This window comes from Salvelinus fontinalis, chromosome 42, assembly GCF_029448725.1.
Source record: "Salvelinus fontinalis isolate EN_2023a chromosome 42, ASM2944872v1, whole genome shotgun sequence".
Taxonomy (NCBI): Eukaryota; Metazoa; Chordata; class Actinopteri; order Salmoniformes; family Salmonidae; genus Salvelinus; species Salvelinus fontinalis.
The window spans coordinates 18,857,806-18,878,478 of NC_074706.1; the positions used below are offsets into that span (position 1 = coordinate 18,857,806).

General features: G+C 43.6%; 1 pseudogene; it reads left to right on the forward strand.

The window, feature by feature from the left end:
- Positions 1-1,697: 1,697 nt before the first annotated feature.
- Positions 1,698-14,967, forward strand: LOC129841385 (zinc finger protein 350-like; annotated as a pseudogene).
- Positions 14,968-20,673: the final 5,706 nt, after the last annotated feature.

A 20,673-nucleotide genomic window follows, 5' to 3' on the forward strand; every position in this document is an offset into this window, starting at 1 on the left:
CAGATTCAAAGTATTTTGTCCATTTTAGATGAGAGGTTGATTGGCACTGTCTGTGAGATGATTCTAAACCGTTTGAGCCTTTGAATTACGCGTTCCACATGAACTAACCCTCACGTTAGCTATCCGTCGTGTACATGTGGTCTCCTCGTCTGACAGCTGTGCGCCTCTTTTTGTGAAGGCTGGAATTGTTCATTTGACCTTACTCTCGTGTAGCAGATCACGGATTGTGAAGCCCCGGTCAGCCATGACCTCATCACCTGGGCAGTGGTACTCCAGGAACCCAGAACCCATGTTATATATTTGTCGCTACATTTACCTCATTATGCTGAGAAGATGAACATCACAAGACCACAAGGTGCAATGGCCACCAGGTACTTGATAGTGTTCTGGGCGTAGCAATGGCTGAATGACTCCCCCCTTGAATTCAGATTCTTGCACTTCTGTAAAGCAGTTTCTGAGCAGTCAACAATGCAGGTTGTTCCTGGGTAGTGGTCGTTAAAACATTGTCACATTGTAGCATGGATGGTCTCCCTTGGCAACCATGGAATGCACTCCCTCAGATTCTCTTCCGTCAATCAAATCACTCGACAGACAATACTCTGGGAAACACCAAACCTTTCTGCTAGGTACTGCTGCAGCAAGTTGAGCTTCAGATTCATCAGCGTCATCGAAAGTTGGTCTGTCAGGTCTTACTGAAAGCTGCCTTTGTAGAGTGGTAGAAGATGTTCCGCCAGTGTAGAAAAGGCAGCAAGAGACAAGCCTGTTTGCAGTGGACAGAGTGCTTCGTTCCTCGGCAGGGTTTTGTAGAGGTGCTGCTAGGCACAGTGTCCCTGCCTTACAGGTAGTGGGCTTTACATGATCATCTGAGCTTTAGAGATGGGTCTTCCCATTGGGTTTGGGCATCCTCTGAAAGCATATCCATTCAGTGTATCTGTGTTGGCCAATCCCCATTTTCAATTTGGTGAACACTTGAGCCTGTCATCTGTTAAGAAATCAGTATGGATTGTTAAACAAGTCAATGGACAAAACCATACAATAAAACACCATACTGCATGAACGCTGCTAATAATATTTAATAATCATAATAATTAAGTATATATAAAATTGAATGTAAAAAAAAATTGAGTTGTAGAGGAAATAAATTGCGCGATTATGACTGTGCTTAGATGCAAGAGGGAGAATGAGAGCAGGCAAATTGCTCACGAGTTTGGCTTAACAGTCAGTGATGACTGTCTGACCAACCCTTCTTCATGAATGGAGCATCGTAGCCAAGCCATTTTTCTGGGCAAGGATACTCCACTGTAGGCTTCTTGTCAAAGAAGTGGTAGGAGCACACAAAGATACGTTTCGGTAGTTTCTTTAGGTTCAACGCTTTGAGCCAGAGCCGCAAAGGTAGATGCAGGTCCTATGGGGCTCCACAGGTACATACAGATCGACGTCGTTGAGATGATGTTCAAAACATTCTTGTTGTAAAAACGACCTCCTCCTCATCCAATTATTTTAACAGCCTCGTACTGTACATATAATGCTTGTCATGTTGATCGATTTTGTGCGGTTCTGTCATTGTAAAACTATCAAGCTCTCAACTAAAAGTGCCGCTTTCACCTCCCGCCTCTAGCATGCGCTGGCGTTTCGCGAATGTTGCCGGAAACATAAACACGATTGCAACTCGCCGCTATCACTGTGACGTTCCAGAATAAGGCGTTACTATACCAGAGAAGAAGAAGTGAACAGTGCCCATGAACAATTTCCACGTTAGCGGTTTTATTTTTGTTATTTATACGTTTATTAACATCATGGAACTCAAAATATGACGAATTTAACTGCACAGCATCACATACGTACCCCATGTAGTTTTTAATTTGCGTTGAAGACGACTTGGTTGATAGATGTTATCTATGTAACGTTAGCTAACAATGGCTAACTGTATGGTTTTTCACACTCAAATAGCCTCCATCATGGAGGTGCTAGCGAATGCAGCCGTGGCAGAGATCTGTAAACTCGTAGACGACGACTATGCAGTGTTTCGTTTGGAAATAACTCAAAGCCAGAAAGAAAACAGGGCATTACGGAGGAAACTACAGCTACTGGAACTGAAGGTGGCACGGGAGCGCGTCGTTGCCAGTCCCAGTAGTGTCAAGATCCTTGACCGACACAGAAGATTGGCAAGAGGTACATTTTGGCCGAGGCTGCACAGCCTGTCGCCGTTCATATTTAGCTCAGTGACTGTCGCCCCAAACCGGCTCTGTGTTCAGATGTATTACACAGAATTGGGTCTTGGTCAGTTGTTGGATAGTGTGCAATAATTCCCCTGAATAGTAAGCTATCTTGAGCAAAGACACAATATCATATTCTAACCAGATTCTTGATTTACTGTATATTCTATTTACACAATGAAAACAATGTTATGCATGGAATATAATACATCAATCAATAAATATTATACCGAGAAGTTATGAGAAGTGTTACTTTACATCCTTGTCAATTGTAGACAGTGTCAATAGTGTACGATATACCATTGACGGCACCTAAACCACCTCTTTTCCCCCAATCACTCTCTCAGGTGAAATACATCTCACTGGAAGCCACAAGAGCGTTGTGAATCCAGCGGGACACAATACATGGAGAGATGACCAACCTATCACTGTTGATGAGGGGAGTGGAACCTCAACTCAGAATGTTATCATGATAGAGGTTAGTGTAATAGTGTTACATTAAATTACAGTATATCATATGTGACTTGCTTACATGTACATCCTCATTTATCTGCCATAAGGGAGCTTGTGAGACTTCCCTATGACATTGTTATCCGTTAATAACCTCCACTCTCCACCTCGTCAGTCTACAGAGGCTGCAGGTCCTGGGGTCAAGCAGGAGAGGTCTGAAGGAAAGGAGGACCCACGGCATAGCAGAGACATCCAGAATGGAGGGGCTGGAGAGCACCCTGTAGCCACGAAGGACCCCACCACTGCGCAACCCAGGACCCGACACAGCATCACGGAGGTCAGTGGAACGCCGATCGCCGTCCTCAAGTCAGAGACAGACACCGAGACTTTAACTGTAACACAAATGCAATTACACAGAGGATCTGGCTTAGAGTATTTACCAGTATTTCACCAGAACCAGAGGACTGTTCATTCCCGTGGGGATGTTGATGGTGACTCGTTAGACACTGGCGAGGATGATCCGTCTTGTTCTTATGCTACAGAGATGGACCCTGGTAACGTGCCCTTGTCTTTAGAGACACAGACTGATCTGTCTAGAGGGGAATGGAACCGGTGCAGTAGTAGTGTATACTCTGAAGGGTGCCTAGATGAGAAAGGCGAGGTTCTGGGCATAGATGAGGTGACTGTGAAAGTGGAGGGCGACGTTCCTCCCACATGGAATGCAGATAGTCACCTAGGAGATGGACTCACACAGGGCAGAGATTTCTTAGATTACAGGGAAAGCTTAGAGACAAATCCAAATGTCGCTACCCACTCCCCTTTACACATGTTCAGGAATCGCGACCCAGTGTCCAGATCAATGGGGCCTACTGATCCACACCGCCTCGTCCTTTTCGATAAGGGATTGAACTCAAACGACAGGGCTAGAGCCCAGGCTCGGCGTGGAGGAGCAACATCAGGCAAAAGTAAAGAGAAACGGTTCCTCTGCATGTTCTGTAACAAAGGCTTCAGCTGCCCCCAGAAGGTGGAGATCCACCAGAGGGTCCACACAGGGGTGAAACCCTTCAGCTGTACTCAGTGTCCCATGGCCTTCGCTCAGGCTGGTGACCTGAAGAGACACCAGAGGGTCCACACAGGGGAGAAACCCTTCAGCTGTACCCAGTGTCCCATGGCCTTTGCCCAGGCTGGTCACCTGAAGAGACACCAGAGGGTCCACACAGGGTAGAAATAATACAGCTGACCCCATTATCAGAAGAGATTCTTGCACCAGCTGAAGATGCACCTGAAGGTCCACACAGGAGAGAGGCTGTTTGCCTGTACGCACTGCGGGAAGAGGTTCTCAGAGAGGAGATACCAGAAAAGAAACATTCCACTCTGTAGCTTCTGACGGTTAGATCAAACCCTGCAATAGAGACAAAGATGAATTGTCATTGTTTTCGGCACAAAAAGATCCACAGACACATTTGGAATTACGAGAGTTACTGATTTCAGCGTTGAATATTGCATCCAGACATTGTGTGATATATAAGGCGTATATAGAGCTGGGTGATATATCCAATTATTTCAAATTAATGTTTTAACGCAATGTTTCAAATGCATGTTTCGCAAGAATTTTGTTTTTATTTGTATATATTTTTTTCATTCTACAGTGCCTTCAGAAAGTATTCATAGCCCTTGACTTTTTCCACGTTTTGTTATAGCCTGAATTCAAAATGGATTAAAAAATAATAATTCTTGACCATCTACACAATACCCCATAATGTAAATACACAATACCCCATTTTTGCGAATACAGAAATGTCTCATTTACAAAAGTATTCACACCCCTATGTCAATGCATATTAGAATCATAGCGATTACAGCTGTGAGTCTTTAAGATCTTTCCACACCTGGATTGTACAATATTTGCACATCATTTTGTAATTCTTCAAACTCTGCCAAGTTGGTTGTTGATAATTGCTAGACAGCCATTTTCCAGTCTTGCAATAGATTTTCAAGTAGACTTAAGTCAAAACTGTATTTAGGCCCCTCAGGAACATTCAACGTCATCTTGGTAAGCAACTCCAGTATATATTTGGCCTTGTGTTTTGGGTTATTGTCCTTCTGAAAGGTGAACTCTTTCCCAGTGTCTGTTGGAAAGCAAATTGAACCAGGTTTTCCACTAGGCATTTGCCTGTGCTTAGCTCTATTCCGTAGTCCTTTGCCAATTTACAAGATTACCCATAACATGATGCGGCCATCACCATGCTTGAAAATATGAAGTGTTATTCAGTGTTGTATTGGATTTGCCCTAAACGTAACGCTCTGCATTCAGGACTTTTATTTCTTTGCCATATTTTTTGCAGTATTACTTTAGTGCCTTATTGTAAACAGGAGGCATGTTTTGGAATATTTTTATTCTGTACATGCTTCCTTCTTTTCACTCTGTCATTTGTTGTGGATTAACTACAATGTTGTTGATCCATCCTCAGTTTTCTTCTATCACAACCATTCAACTCTGTAACTGTTTTAAAAGTCACAATTGGCCTCATGAAGAAATCCCTGAGCGGTTTCCTTCCTCTCCAGCAACTGAATTAGGAAGAACGCCTATATATTTGTAGTGACTGAGTGTATTGATACACTATCCAAAGTGTAATTCATAACTTCACCATGCTGAAGGGTATATTCAATGTCTGCTTTTTAAAATGTTTAACCCATCTACTGGGGTGCCCTTATTTGCGAGGCATTGGAAAACCTCCCTGGTCTTTGTGGTTGAATCTGTGTTTGAAATTCACTGCTCGACTGTGGGACTATATAGATGATTGTATGTGTGGGGTACAGATATGTGGTAGTTATAAAGAAATATTGTTCCACACAGAATGAGTCCATGCAACTTATTATTTTTATTTAACCTATATTTAACTAGGCAAGTCAGTTAAGAACAAATTCTTATTTCCAATGACGGCCTACTCTGTGCACTGTGACTTGCTAAGCACATTTGTACTCCTGAACTCATTTAGGCTTGCCATAACAAAGGCTTTGAATATTTATTGACTCAAGACATTTCAGCTTTTCATTTTTAATACATTTCTAAAAAACAGAATTTAACTTTGACATTATGGGGTATTGTGTGTAGTCCAGTGACACAATCTTAAAAATCAGGCTGTAACACAACAAAATGTTGGAAAAAGTCAAGGGGTGTGAGTACTTTCTGAAGGCAGGGTCTTTTTGGTATTGTGCCCTTTGTTTCTTCTGTGCTGTGTGCACTGTGCACCTTCCCACTCGCACACAGACACCAAGCCCCTCCCCTGCCACTCACAACAACTATGACGAAAGATAACTGAACCTTTCTACCAATACCCCTTTTTATGTCTCAACTCCCAAATTGTAGAACAGAGCAGATCCTACTAAAACGAGAGTATCGATGAACATGATTGTGTCAGGGGCCTCCCGAGTGGCGCAGTAGTCGAAGGCACTGCATCGCAGTGCTAGCTGTGCCACTAGAGATTCTGGTTTCGAGTCCAGGCTCTGTCGCAGCCGGCCACAACCGGGAGACCCATGGGGCTGCGCACAACTGGCACAGCGTTGTCCGGGTTAGGGGAGGGATTTGGCTGGCAGGGATGTCCTTGTCTCATCGCGCACTAGCGACTCCTGTGGCGGGCCGGGCACAGTGCACGCTGACACTCCTCCAGGTTAAGTGGGCATTGTGTCAAGAAGCAGTGCGGCTTGGTTGGGTTGTGTTTTGGAAGACGCACAGCTTTCGACCTTCGCCTCTCCCGAGTCCCATCGCTGCAACTCCTGTACGGACAAGACTGTAACTACCAATTTGATACTACAAAATTGGGGAGAAAAAGGGCAAAAAAAAAGAAAAAGAACCTGATTGTGGAAAATTAATGTTCAGTTCTGTCGCAAGCTCGGCATTGTGGTACCACGTACCGCTAGCAGAATTTTAGACACATAGTGTTATGTGCTTGCTGTCTAGTCTGTGTTTTTATAAATGTGCAATGAGCATTAAAAAATACATTCATAAAAGGAATTGGCAACTCGTTCTCATTCCGAGAAATAAGCATCATCTTGGCCAGGTAGGCCACTTGATTTCAATATCTAAACAAAGTGAACAGGCTATGTTGTTCCAACAGTTGGAGATGGACAGGAGGGTGCAATCATCACAGTTCAACTGTTCTACCTTGGTAGCAAGCAAATAGATCCAACTGAACCAATAACTTTGATTTGAAGTTGGCTAGACATGAAATATAAAGATTAGCTGGCTACTCACTAGAACATGGGCTTGTGCTTGAGAGATTGTGTTAATTTTCAGCTATAAGAAGATAGTCAATATTAGTGAATGTGCGTTATGCAGGGTTCTGGTTAAATTTGTAACATAAATTGCATTTTCATAGACTTGAAAGCTAGATCAGGGATTATTGCCAAAAAAAGCAGTTTAAAATATTTTGATAAAATAATTACATTATTTGTGGGCCTTATGGTTGTGGAAGGTCATATATTTAGCCTAGGCATAATTTTACAAACCCTGAATTCATTCGATTATTTATGACTGTTTGAAATTAATTGTATTGACCTTTAATTGTGCAACAAAGATTATTTCGAGAGAACTTTAGAAAATCGAGATGTAGATCATGAATCACCCATAAATTTGATAAAAATCGAAATGCTTTTTAGACCATATCGCCCAGCCCTAGGCATATAAGTCTAAAAAGCATGTTTTATATATTGTGCTTGTACTGTATAGGCTCTGATGTTTATAAATGCCTATTTCATTACTTCCATTCAACTACATAATTTCTTTCCCAAGACACTTTTTAATGAGAAAATGTATGTAGTTTATCATGCAGATTTGTAGTTGAGACGTGTATGTGTGGTTTCCATATGGTGTATTTAAAGCTTGTGTTTAATAAACACAAAATGGGACTTTTCATGGAGACTTTAATTGAGACTCTCTTTAGTACACATCACATCTGATCTCACCCTATTCTGCATACACCTGAGTGCTTTTTAACCAATATACACTTACTAAATATACCAACACATACTCACACACTAACAAACACCTACTGTACACGTCATTATAGTTTAGTCAGGTTTGTCTGATGGTGACTTAGAACTTATGATAGCTGACTTATTTTTACCCACAACATATTTATGTCCACCATGATGGGTTTAACAACAAGTCATTCTGTAACTACAGCATAGGACTCAAAAGTAGTGGGGATGGGTAAACACTCCATGTTGAAAGTGTGTTTATTATCTGTGTGTACGCACATGAGGGAGTGTATGTCTATGTAATCTGTACCACCTGTTTCTTCCAGGAGGAGGAGGGTCCAGAGGTGCTGCTGGTGAAGGAGGAGGGTTGTGAGGAGGGTCTGGGGAACCCTGAGGGGACCATGGTCATGGAGGACAGTCAGACTACACCTCCTCCTGAAGCCACAGAGGAACCAGCTGAGCAGCACAGGACCAAACACAGTCTCACTGAGGTGAGCCCACTGTGAACTACTGTCTGAATGGTATTAGGTCAGGGCTTGTATCCACAAAGCCTCTCGGAGCAGGATAGCTGATCTAGGATCTGTTTAGCCTTTTAGATTATAATGAATAAAGCCAAAAAGACAGATGGGGACCTAATCCTAGATCAGCATTATTACGCTGAGACGTACAAGTATTTCGTTACAACCGCAATAACATCTGTGTATGTGACCAATAAAATTTGATTCTAGATCAGCCCTCCTACTCTGAGACACCTTCTAGATACCGGCCCTGATGTTGACTTAGTCATCATTGAGACCAGGGTCTCTTTCACAAGGGGGCCCTGCTTATACAATTCATAAGACAACATCTAATCAAATCAGATACAATGTAAAACAAACAAAAATACAGCATTACACAAATATTCAAGAAAAAGTTACGAAGGCCCCCAATTAATATTTTAAATTGCCCGAGCGGCACCAGAACATCCAATTGTAATGTATTTTGTATTTGGTTCCAGCAATGAGGTGCATTATAACAAAAAGTGGATTTACCTAGTTCGGCGGAGAACCGAGGAAACTCGAGTTAACCAACCCTATGAACGGGTTTGGTATCTCATGATTTTATACTTTAACAACAAAGTTAGGTAAGTTGGAAGCTTGTGTAGTAGAGCTTTGTAAACAAACAAACAAAAAAGGAGTAATGAAGTGATCTACGGGACTTTAATGAGGACCAGCCAATTTGATACAGGATGCAGTGGTGAATATTAAAACTGTCACCTGTGATAAAACAAATGGCGCTATGGTAGACGGCATCTAAAGGTTTAAAACTAGTGGCAGCTGCAATCTTGTAAATGGTGTCACCATAGTCAAAAACTATCAGGAAAGTTGATTGTACAATCTGCTTTCTGCTATTCCGGGAAAAGGAAAGATCTATTTCTAGAAAATAATCCCACTTTCAAGCTTAGCTTTTTAACTAGCTCATCCGTAACTTTTTTTTTGAACATTAAATCTTTGTCAATCCAAATGCCCAGATATTTACAAGCGGGAACCTGATCGATGGGAGAACCAACAATCCAATTAATAGAAATGTGGTCCATCTGAAACATTTTTGCGAGAATTAGAGAACATGTATTTAGTCTGGCCTACAATTAAGTACACATTTTAAACCAACCAGGTCTTTCTGTAAGGCATCAAGGTCAGATTGCCACTTGAGAAGGCTGTAAATGCTGAAATGGCACACCCCTGAGTGCTTGCAGAGTGACGTCATCAGAGTGCAACAGATGCTGAAAGCGGAATGAGAGAGCGCTCAGTTAAAACAAAAGTGTTACTGAAAAATGTCCCCTTGTTTTTTAAAAACTAGCCTACCTGTTTAATTTGGATCCTGCGACGTGGTTAGCTCAGTTGTTGTGGACAGCTACTATCTGTTCCGGGACACTGCCCAAACCCTGAAGTCTGAAGAGCTGCTGCTTGGTGACGCAGCTTGCCTAGTTGCTAGCTATCAAGCTAGCCAGGTTTCTTTGACAATTTGAACACAGCCTGCAACGCGGTTAGCCCTTGTGGCTGGGACCGCGGATAGTCCTGAGCTTGTGGCTGTTTAAATCCCTGCTGTTTGTTGCTGTTCCCATCGGCCCTGCGAGCTGTGCTGTCTGAAATTGCGTGGAGTACCCGTTAGCCTACATTGCTACTATCATGCCGCCCAAAGTCAAAGAAGGTTGGAGAGGACAGTGTAAATCAACAAAAATGTCTACAAGCAATTGTTACAGCAACAGAAAAATGGCTTCAAGAATGCAACAGAAAAATGGCAACAACCCAGCAGCAGGACCGCTACCTCCGCCTTTGTGCAAGGAGGTGCACTGCCAGAGCCCTGCAAAATGACCTCCAGCAGGCCACAAATGTGCATAAATAAATTATGTTTCGTTGAACAGTCATATCTGGTTTGAGATGTCTGTCATAAGACGACGGTGGTGAAGGATATCATTGCTACTTAACGTGGATTCAAGTTCAGTTTTGAGATCCACCGGCATCATTGGCGTAGGGTTAGCTGGAAGTTTCTGACTGGTCTTGGAACTGTGACAACGGGCAGCCTTTCCCCGCTCGGCTCAATGGGATATGTAGTGATTTTGCCAAAACAGCCAGATATTTACAGTCTTGTACCCTTAACCTTTTTTTTAAACTGACTATTGAATTACTTGATTAAATCTGACTTTATCAGTATAATGAGTAATCCAGGAATGTCACGTGTCAATTAACTTGAGAAAACGCGCATAAATAGCAAATCTACAGATCGCTATGACTACACTGAATGGCTAAATTACTTCCGGACTCTCAGGATCCGCGGAGCTCCTCTTCACCACTGTGATCATGGTCAAGTCATAATGACCCGAGTTGTTGTGAAGATGAGGGGCATGTCTGTTGTTCTGCGTTACAGTACAAATCAACTGTACTGTAAAATCAACTGTTACGGGTCTGGTCTTGGCCCATCTTGATTACTGTCTGGTAGTATGGTCAAGTGCAGCAAAGAAAGACCTAGCAGAGCTGCATCTGGCTCAAAGCACTGAGATGCAGTGCCTCAGACCGCTGCGCCACTCAGGAGCACTAAAGGGTTGACGAGAGATGAACTGCTTCTATTCTAGTTTTCATCCGAAAATATTACTGTGATGAAAATTCCCGATTGTCTGCATAATCAAATAACATTCAGCTCAGACACCCAAACATACCCCCACAAGACATGCCACCACGGGTCTCTTCACAGTCCCCAAGTCCAAAACAAATTGACGGCAACGCACAGTATTATACTGAGCTGTGATCGCATGGAACTCCCATCTCCTATTACTCAAGCATCTCATTGACCGGCGGGGTCTGTGAGGTGACACACATACAGACACATTAACACACACAATTTTTTGTTGTTGTATTGTTTGTATATCGTATTTTAAATTTGTGTGACTGTCCTTGTCTATCACTAAGTGTTTTGTTACTTGTCGTCCTTTGTGTTTTTTTGTGGACCCCAGGAAGAGTTTTGCTTCGGCAAAAGCTGATGGGGATCCAAATAGTGTTGTCTGCGTACATGCCTTTCAATGATACAAGTCCAACCCAAACAGTGCCAACTAAAGCCAACCTTTACTATTGCAGTCAATAGACATGGAGGATGGGAAGCCTGGTCGGCTGCTGGTCAAACAGGAGACAATGGAAGACGAAGCAGAGAGCATTGATCTGCTGAGTGGAGTAAAGATGGGGGAGCAAGGTAAGGGAGAAATACATATAGCCTACATACAGTAATAGATCTTCAATGAGAATAGTGATACACCTGGCTATTGTTTTGTCCATACAACTCCATATGTAGAGTTTTTTTGCCATATTTTTTAAAGTCTATTTTGTAACCTATTCCTGCAGATAGTTGGCTGGAGGCTAACAAAGGAGACTGGGTGGCCATCTTGGATTCGCAGGCCAGGACCAGAGGGGACATAGTGGATGTCAGTGGATGGGACAGCGTTCTCAACTCTGGGCTGGGGAACAACACTCTTAACCACAACCAGAAACAGACAGTCGAACACAAAACAACATCCGATCTTAGGCTCCATGACAACAGACTGGATGAGACCAGGGCGAGGCGTAGATTTGGTCTGCAGGGACAGGGAGGTGTCAGTATGCGGCGGGAGAGATCAGACACAGACTCTGCTAGCGATGCTCCGTCCTGCTCCTATAGCTGTGATTCAGAGAGACTGATGGGGCCTCAGGTTAACCCCCTAACAGGTGCTGCCATCAGCCTGCCTTCTATGGGATCTATTAACTGGAACCTGGACTCTGCTACAACACAGACACTCCCTGGCCTTCGTCCTCCTCACACTCTCCTAATGTTAAACCAGACCTCAGACAATTCCTGTGCCTCAACACTAAATGGCTACACAAGCCCATTGACAAATGACAGTAGTGGAAACAGCATTAGTAAAGGTGGCAGCGCCAAAGAGAAGCGCTTCCTGTGTTCGTTCTGTGGGAAAGCCTTCCGTTTCCCCCAACAGGTGGCAATCCACCAGAGGTTGCACATGGGGGAGAAACCGTTCGGGTGCCACCTGTGCCGGGCTAGTTTCTCCCACTCGTCCAACCTGAAGAGGCACCAGAGGGTCCACACAGGGGAGAAACCGTTCGGCTGCCACCTGTGCCGGGCTAGTTTCTCCCACTCGTCCAACCTGAAGAGGCACCAGAGGGTCCACACAGGGGAGAAACCCTACAGCTGCCCCAGTGTGCGAATAAGTTCTCCCACCAGCACCAGCTGAAGATGCAGTTGAAGGTCCACAGGGGAGAGAGGCTGTTTGCCTGTACGCATTGCAGGAAGAGGTTCTCAGAGAGGAGCTATCTCAGGATACACCAGCAGAAAATGCACACAGTCCATGTATAGAGTATAGTGACATGTAATTTAGTACTAGTTAGTTAGTTAGTAGTTAATTCTGTTGGTTTGGGATGTATTAGGGAACTGGATGAGGAGAACTTAGGAAAGAAAAAGTATGATGAGGCAGAGTAGATAATATGGTGATGGTGTCTGTAAAAATGCTTCACTGATGAAGAGTGACAAACTTTGTGTCTTTAGGTGTTTTATAGTGAGATAATGATAGTGCCTTAATTCATTTTACTTGACGAAGTAGTGAAAATGTATGTAGTGTGCAATTCCATGGTAACAGTGACGCTGATGCTCACTTTTTCACTTTAAAATGTATGCTAAGCAAAAACCATTGATTGCGAAGTTTAACAAACCATACATACACCTACAGTTGAAGTTGGAAGTTTACATACACCTTAGCCAAATACATTTAAGCTCAGTTTTTCACAATTCCTGACATTTAATTCTAGTAAAAATTCCCTGTCTTAGGTCAGTTAGGATCACAACTATATTTTAAGAATGTGAAATGTCTGAATAATAGTAGCGAGTGATTTATTTCAGCTTTTATTTCATTCATCACATTTCCAGTGGGCCAGAAGTTTACATACACTCAATTAGTATTTGGCAGCATTGCCTTTAAATTGTTTAACTTGGTTCAAACGTTTCGGGTAGCCTTCCACAAGCTTTCCATAATAAGTTGGGTCAATTTTGGCCCATTCCTCCTGACAGAGCAGTGGTAACTGAGTCAGGTTTGTAGGCCTCCTTGCTCGCACACGCTTTTTCAGTTCTGCCCACAAATTTTCTATAGGATTGAGGTCAGGGCTTTGTGATGGCCACTCCAGTACCTTGACTTTGTTGTCCTTAAGCCATTTTGCCACAACTTTGGAATAATGCTTGGGGTCATTGTCCATTTGGAGGACTCATTTGCAACCAAGCTTAAACTTCCTGATTGATGTCTTGAGATGTTGCTTCAATATATCCACATCATTTTCTTTCTTCATGACGCCATCTATTTTGTGAAGTGCACCAGTCCCTCCTGCAGCAAAGCACCGCCACAACATGATGCTGCCACCCCCGTGCTTCACAGTTGGGATGGTGTTCTTCGGCTTGCAAGCCTCCCCCTTTTTCCTCCAAACATAATGGTCATTATGGCCAAACAGTTCTATTTTTGTTTCATCAGACCAAAGGACATTTATCCAAAAAGTACGATCTTTGTCCCCATGTGCATTTGCAAACCGTAGTCTGGCTTTTATTTGGCGGTTTTGGAGCAGTGGTTTCTTCCTTGCTGAGTGGCCTTTCAGGTTATGTCGATATAGGACTTGTTTTACTGTGGATATAGATATTTTTGTACCTGTTTCCTCCAGCATCTTCACAAGGTTCTTTGCTGTTGTTCTGGGATTGATTTGCACTTTTCACACCAAAGTACGTTCATCTCTAGGAGACAGAACGCGTCTCATTCCTGAGCGGTATGACGGCTGCGTGGTCTCATGGTGTTTAAACTTGCGTACTATTGTTTGTACAGATGAACGTGGTACCTTCAGGCGTATGAAAATTTCTCCCAAGGATGAACCAGACTTGTGGGGGTCCACAACTTTTTTTCTGAGGTCTTGGATGATTTCTTTTGATTTTCTTATGATTTCAAGCAAAGAGGCACTGAGTTTGAAGGTAGGCCTTGAAATACATCCACAGGTACACCTCCAATTGACTCAAATTATGTCAATTAGCCTATCAGAAGCTTCTAAAGCCATGATATCATTTTGTGGAATTTTCCCAAGCTGTTTAAAGGCACAGTCAACTTGGTGTATGTAAACTTCTGACCCACTGGAATTGTGATACAGTGAATTATAAGTGAAATAATCTGTAAACAATTGTTGGAAAAATTACTTGTGCCATACACACAGTAGATGTTCTAACTGACTTGCCAAAACTATAGTTTGTTAACAAGAAATTTGTGGAGTGGTTGAAAAACTACTTTTAATGACTCCAACCTAAGTGTATGTAAACGTCCGACTTCAACTGTATATGCAGAAGTGTACTTTTAACAATTGCCACTGACAATTTTACTAAAACACATTTATTTGAGGAGCAGTGCGGATGCAAATTTTGATAAAAGAATGGCAGTTTTTTGTGACCACTTTTTTCCAAAAACTCATAAATATCTATTCCGAATTAAGATTCTAATATGTCTGCAGAAAGAATGTGTCAGCTATGATATGACACCTTGAGTTTGAAAAAAAAACTTTGTAGATGATTGAACTACAGTCAGGGAAGTGGAACAACACCCAGTAACATAATGACATCATGGGTCCTTGATCTGTACAATATAGAAATGCATAATTATGAGTGTAATTCTCTTCATGGTGATGTATCCTGAATAGGTACCAAGGTAGAAAAATGTAATCCTCCTTTGCATGTTTGAGTATTATACACTGCTCAAAAAAATAAAGGGAACACTTAAACAACACAATGTAACTCCAAGTCAATCACACTTCTGTGAAATCAAACTGTCCACTTAGGAAGCAACACTGATTGACAATAAATTTCACATGCTGTTGTGCAAATGGAATATACAAAAGGTGGAAATTATAGGCAATTAGCAAGACACCCCCAAAAAAAGGAGTGATTCTGCAGGTGGTGACCACAGACCACTTCTCAGTTCCTATGCTTCCTGGCTGATGTTTTGGTCACTTTTGAATGCTGGCGGTGCTCTCACTCTAGTGGTAGCATGAGACGGAGTCTACAACCCACACAAGTGGCTCAGGTAGTGCAGTTCATCCAGGATGGCACATCAATGCGAGCTGTGGCAAAAAGGTTTGCTGTGTCTGTCAGCGTAGTGTCCAGAGCATGGAGGCGCTACCAGGAGACAGGCTAGTACATCAGGAGACGTGGAGGAGGCCGTAGGAGGGCAACAACCCAGCAGCAGGACCGCTACCTCCGCCTTTGTGCAAGGAGGTGCACTGCCAGAGCCCTGCAAAATTACCTCCAGCAGGCTACAAATGTGCATTGATTGGCCAATTCAATTGCAGTCATTCTGTTACTGATAGCGATTTGGTTAGAGAGGGTAGTGTGAGCGCTGCGTTAATCAAATCCGGTATCAGGATAAATAAAAGCAAGGTCTGCTAACTTTTTTAAATTTTGTTTAATTACCGCAAACAATAAATGGCAAATGTAATTTTCGTATATACGGGTTCACTGTATCACCGTGCAGGGTAGATCAGAGAACTGTCAGGAAGTACGTAAACAGCTGTTTTATACCGTGATGACGTAGTTCCAACCCGTCTGTTGGCCTATCACAGTAGAGGCTGAGCGTGGTTTAAACTTTGCTCAGCTTATGCTGGCACTCGGACTGGTCCCAGTCCCTTGGTGCTCACATCTGTCCACATGTGGTCGTTGCGTAGATTAGATCCGTCTTGTGTCTCCCCGTCGATTCTACACTCAAACAGTTCCTTATTTGGTATTGTCCAGTGCCCTGCCCTCCCTGGTTGGCTTAGAGATATGCACCCCTCCCCTCTCCAGATTGACCACAGCTTTTGTAGCAAGTCACTCTGTTGCTCAGTCTTTGCACACACACACATCTGCATTGTTTGTGTGTGTGTGTAACAAAACAATATTCATCTTTATACAATATGGTAGCATGCTATAAACATAAATCCTAACAGTAGCGTTTCTGGCAACCTAACCGATAGAATGAACAACCAGCCGGATTGGGTAGCAACACTAGATTTGTGTCAGGACTATAACCCGTGGAAGGGTGAATAATTAAAGTTTATTGAAAATATGTCAGTCATTATTTGTATATGTTGGTAACCCGTTGTATAAAAGTGATAATGACCTCGAACTCAGTGTTTGGAGGATATGTTGGGAGGGTGTTATAAACTCAGCAAAAAAAGGAAATGTCCTCTCACTGTCAACTGCGTTTTATTTAGAGCAAACTTAACATGTGCAAATATTTGTATGAGCATAAGATTCAACAACTGAGACACAAACTGAACAAGTTCCACAGACATGTGACTAACAGAAATTGAATAATTTGTCCCTGAACAAAGGTGGGGTCAAAATCAAAAGTAACAGTCAGTATCTGGTGTGGCCACCAGCTGCATTAAGTACTGCAGTGCATCTCCTCCCCATGGACTGCACCAGTTTTGCCAGTTCTTGCTGTGAGATGTTACCTCACTCTTCCACCAAGGCACGTGCAAGTACCTGGACATTTCTGGGGGTTATGGCCCTAGCCCTCACCCGCCGATCCAACAGGTGCCAGACGTGGTCAATGGGATTGAGATCCGGGCTCTTCGCTGGCCATGGCAGAACACTGACATTCCTGTCTTGCATGAAATCACGCACAGAACAAGCAGTATGGCTGGTGGCATTGTCATGCTGGAGGGTCATGTCAGGATGAGCCTGCAGAAAGGGTACCACATGAGGGAGGAGGATGTCGTCCCTGTAACGCACAGCGTTGAGATTGCCTGCAATGACAACAAGCTCAGTCCGATGATGCTGTGACACACCGCCCCAGACCATGACGGACCCTCCACCTCGATCCCGCTCCAGAGTACAGGCCTCGGTGTAACGCTCATTCCTTTGACGATAAACGTGAATCTTACCATCATCCCTGGTGAGACAAAACTGCGACTCTTCAGTGGAGGGCACTTTTTACCAATCCTGTCTGGTCCAGCGATGGTGGGTTTGTGCCCATAGGCGACGTTGTTGCCGGGGATGTCTGGTGAGGTTGGTGGAGCACGTAATAATGTCATTTATTTGGAACCATATTCCTGTATGTGGGTTTCTTCTTTTTTCTCATTGCATTCAATTGTTACCATGCACCTGCAAAAAAGATGCTCAGATGTGCGAGGACCTTTTTGAATTTTGAAGCATACCAAACATAACACAGCATACTAATTTGAGTGTCCCGAAATTACTATGTTACGTCTAGTCTATGAGACCAGGCTGTTCAAATTGATACTCTTGCAGAGTTTCTCATGACTCTCCGTCATTTGCTTGGAGCAGATGTGCTCGTGCCCTCCCCCCTGGAATGCCTCCCAAAGCTTTCAGAATTCAGCATCACATAGCAGTTTTTCACCCATACCTACTGCGGTCAAGTTTGACACCGGTCTGCAAGTCAGTAGTTTCAGACTGTAGTAACTTGTTAAGAGGGTCAAGGAGCCCCAGGATTTTGTGAGTCGTGTTAGCAATAAACTTAAAGCTCGGCTATGTCACTGCTTTCAGTATGTCTGTGACCTCAAGTCTCACATAGCAGCACCATATGCGCGAGTAGATTCTATTTCACCGAGCATCTCTGTGATGTCACTTGATTTAAAAATGACTGACAGCATGGCAAGGTGGCCATTCCGTCTCTGATCAAGCAGTCTTTTCAGTGGGGAAAACCCCACTGTACTGTGCAGCCACCGTGGGTTTCCTAAAGAAATTGTACAGGGAGCTACATACATTGAAAAAGTAATCTATCGCCTCCTCAGACGACATAGCGTACACCACAACCAACTGCAGGCCTTGAACCAGGCGCTACAAAAAGCCTGTCTTCTCCCACTGAAAATGCGGCTTGGGTAAGTGTCAAGACAAACCTGCGCTGCCTCATCACTGGGGTCGTCGATAGCAGTGGTGTATATTCATGGATGCAATATATGAACCTAGAATTAAAAATAAATAATTATCAGGTAGCCTAGGACAACAAAAACTTAAAGGATGTACTGTATGACAGAGTCATAGACCGTTTCAGCCACATGAGAGGAGGATGGCATTGCCGTTTCTGCAAGTAGGGTGAGTCAACATGTTCTTCTACTTGCAAGCACGCACGAACACACATGACATCAGTACCATGGACAGCCAAATTATACTGTATTTAGCTTACGTTGGACTAAATTATTTTTGGTATCTTTTGTCACTGTATTAGACTAAGCATAGGTGATTTGATGTTGAAATGTTAAAGTCGAAATGGTGTTGGAACAGTGTTTTATTTGTGACTTGCGGTAGCTTAACTTTCCATGGTTCTAAATCAATAGTTGTTAGTAGTCCAAAAATGTCGGAAACATTAACTTACATGACCTACACAGCATGGTCAAGCAACTGCTTGTTACATGCAATATGCTTTGTGGACTTCACAGGACAGATGTTGCTCTCTGGTTTTGTGATGAAACGCAGGTGTGGTTGAATGTATTCTGCCACTGTCTTCTTATTGACTCAGCCTTAGGCCTATATATCACATTGTCAAGGCATATGAACTAACAGGTTATAGAGCAAACAATACAATTATCACCACATATATTGTAATATGGTATTTTTTCCCCTGGCTTGGCTTCCCCAGGGATTTTACCCATGCACTGCTACTTTCAGGTGCTAGTGGCTGGAGTAACAGAGGTGCAGAAGCGTTTGGTGATGATGTTACCCTCATGCTGTTGGTGCTAGGCCATGGCTATTTTCAATATAGCTGGGTCAGCAGGCGGTGTGGGGGATGGGCGGGTATTGCATTTGCTGCTAGGCTCCTCAACCTCGGTGGTCGGGCTAGCAGGCTGCTCAGTGAGCCCTGCATCAGTCGTGACATGGTTGTCTGAGGAAGGCCCTAAACATTTCACGGACTCCAGCCACCCAAGTCGTATTGTAATCTCCAGTACCGCACGGCAAGCGGTACCAATGCACAAAGTCTGTAACCAACAGGACCATGAACAGCTTTTACACCCAAGCCATAAGACTGCTCAGTAGTTAGTTAAATAGTTAACCCAATAGCTACCTGTGCTTTGTGCATTGACCCTTTTTGCACTACCTTTTTATACTCATCACATAAGCTGCTGCTATGTCACTTTATTTGTAATTATATGTACATATTTTTTATTTCACTTTTATTTAACCAGGAATCATAAAACACGGGACGAGATGTTAAAACTGTCCATTGTGTCAATAGATGGTATGCACTCACATGAGATTTGCCGTGATGTTGACAGAGTGGCATGGGAGGTTTTTTCTTAGACTGGGTTAAGATGTCAATTTTGGGACACATCCTCAGTAGTGTGCCTTCGAATCAGTGGGTGTTTCGGCCTTTAATCACTAAACACCCTCATCAAAGGTGGCCAGCTAAATGGTGATCAAGCCTTAGCTTGTGTCCCATACCCAATTAAGATTTCCCACGGGACTATGCAAGGCAGGGGCGTCCTCTTCCCTGAGCCAGCCCTACAGCTGACCGCATACCTCATATGCCCTCCTCAAGTTGGAGGGATCTGAATTGGGTTCTCAGGTGAGGGTGGGGGGTCATGAAGTTATAGCCCAGCAAGGGTCCTTCCGTTTGATCCAGATCCACTGGCTGCCTCTTTCAGCTGCTTCAGAAACTGCTCTGACGGTCTGCCGCAGAGCCTGTCCATGGATTCCAAGTTCTTTCAGCAACCTGATGGTGGAAGAAGCCACGAATCCTCTGCATCCCACTTCAACTGGCCAGACTTTTGCATTCCAGCCACGCTGAGTTGCGTCTGCTGCCAACCCTGTGTAACGCAGTTTCTTACGCTCGTAGGCCTCTTCAACAGAGTTTTCCCACGGGACTGTGAGCTCTATGATGTACACAGCCTTTCGTGAAGGGGACCAGAGTACCATGTCTGGCCTAAGGTTGGTAGAAGCAATCTCAGGTGGAAAAATGAGTTGCTGGCCAATATTGACAAGCATCTTCCAGTCCCGGGCCATGCCTAGGTGTCCAGTTTCTGGCTTTGTAGGAGGATGCTTGAGCCTTTTCTGTCCCTCCCGGATGAATGTTGTTGTTTTGACGGGATTGCTTGTTTTTGGAGGTAATGAATTGGTTGCACTCCTCTTGGTCTCAAGTGCTGCAGCCCCGACCACCAGCTTCCTGCGTTCAGATGTTGTTGCCTTATGGAATGTTGGTTTGCTTGCTGCCAGGCCAAAGCCTCCTCTTCCATGCTGGATATTCCCCACAATGTCTTGGTGTCTCAGGGCTGATATTGCTTGCTGCACAGCCTTGGATGTTGACCATTTCCGTCCAGTTTGTAGGGGAGGTGCAGCCTTGCTAAGAGCACTTTAGAGCACTTGTACTCCTCCGTTAGACTTGTAAGAGGTAGTTCAAGGACCCCTTTGCCATAGAGGCCGATGTTACTCAGGCATCGTGGGACACCCAGCCATTTCTTCACGTATGAGGTAATGGTTCGCTCCATCTTCTCCACTGTTG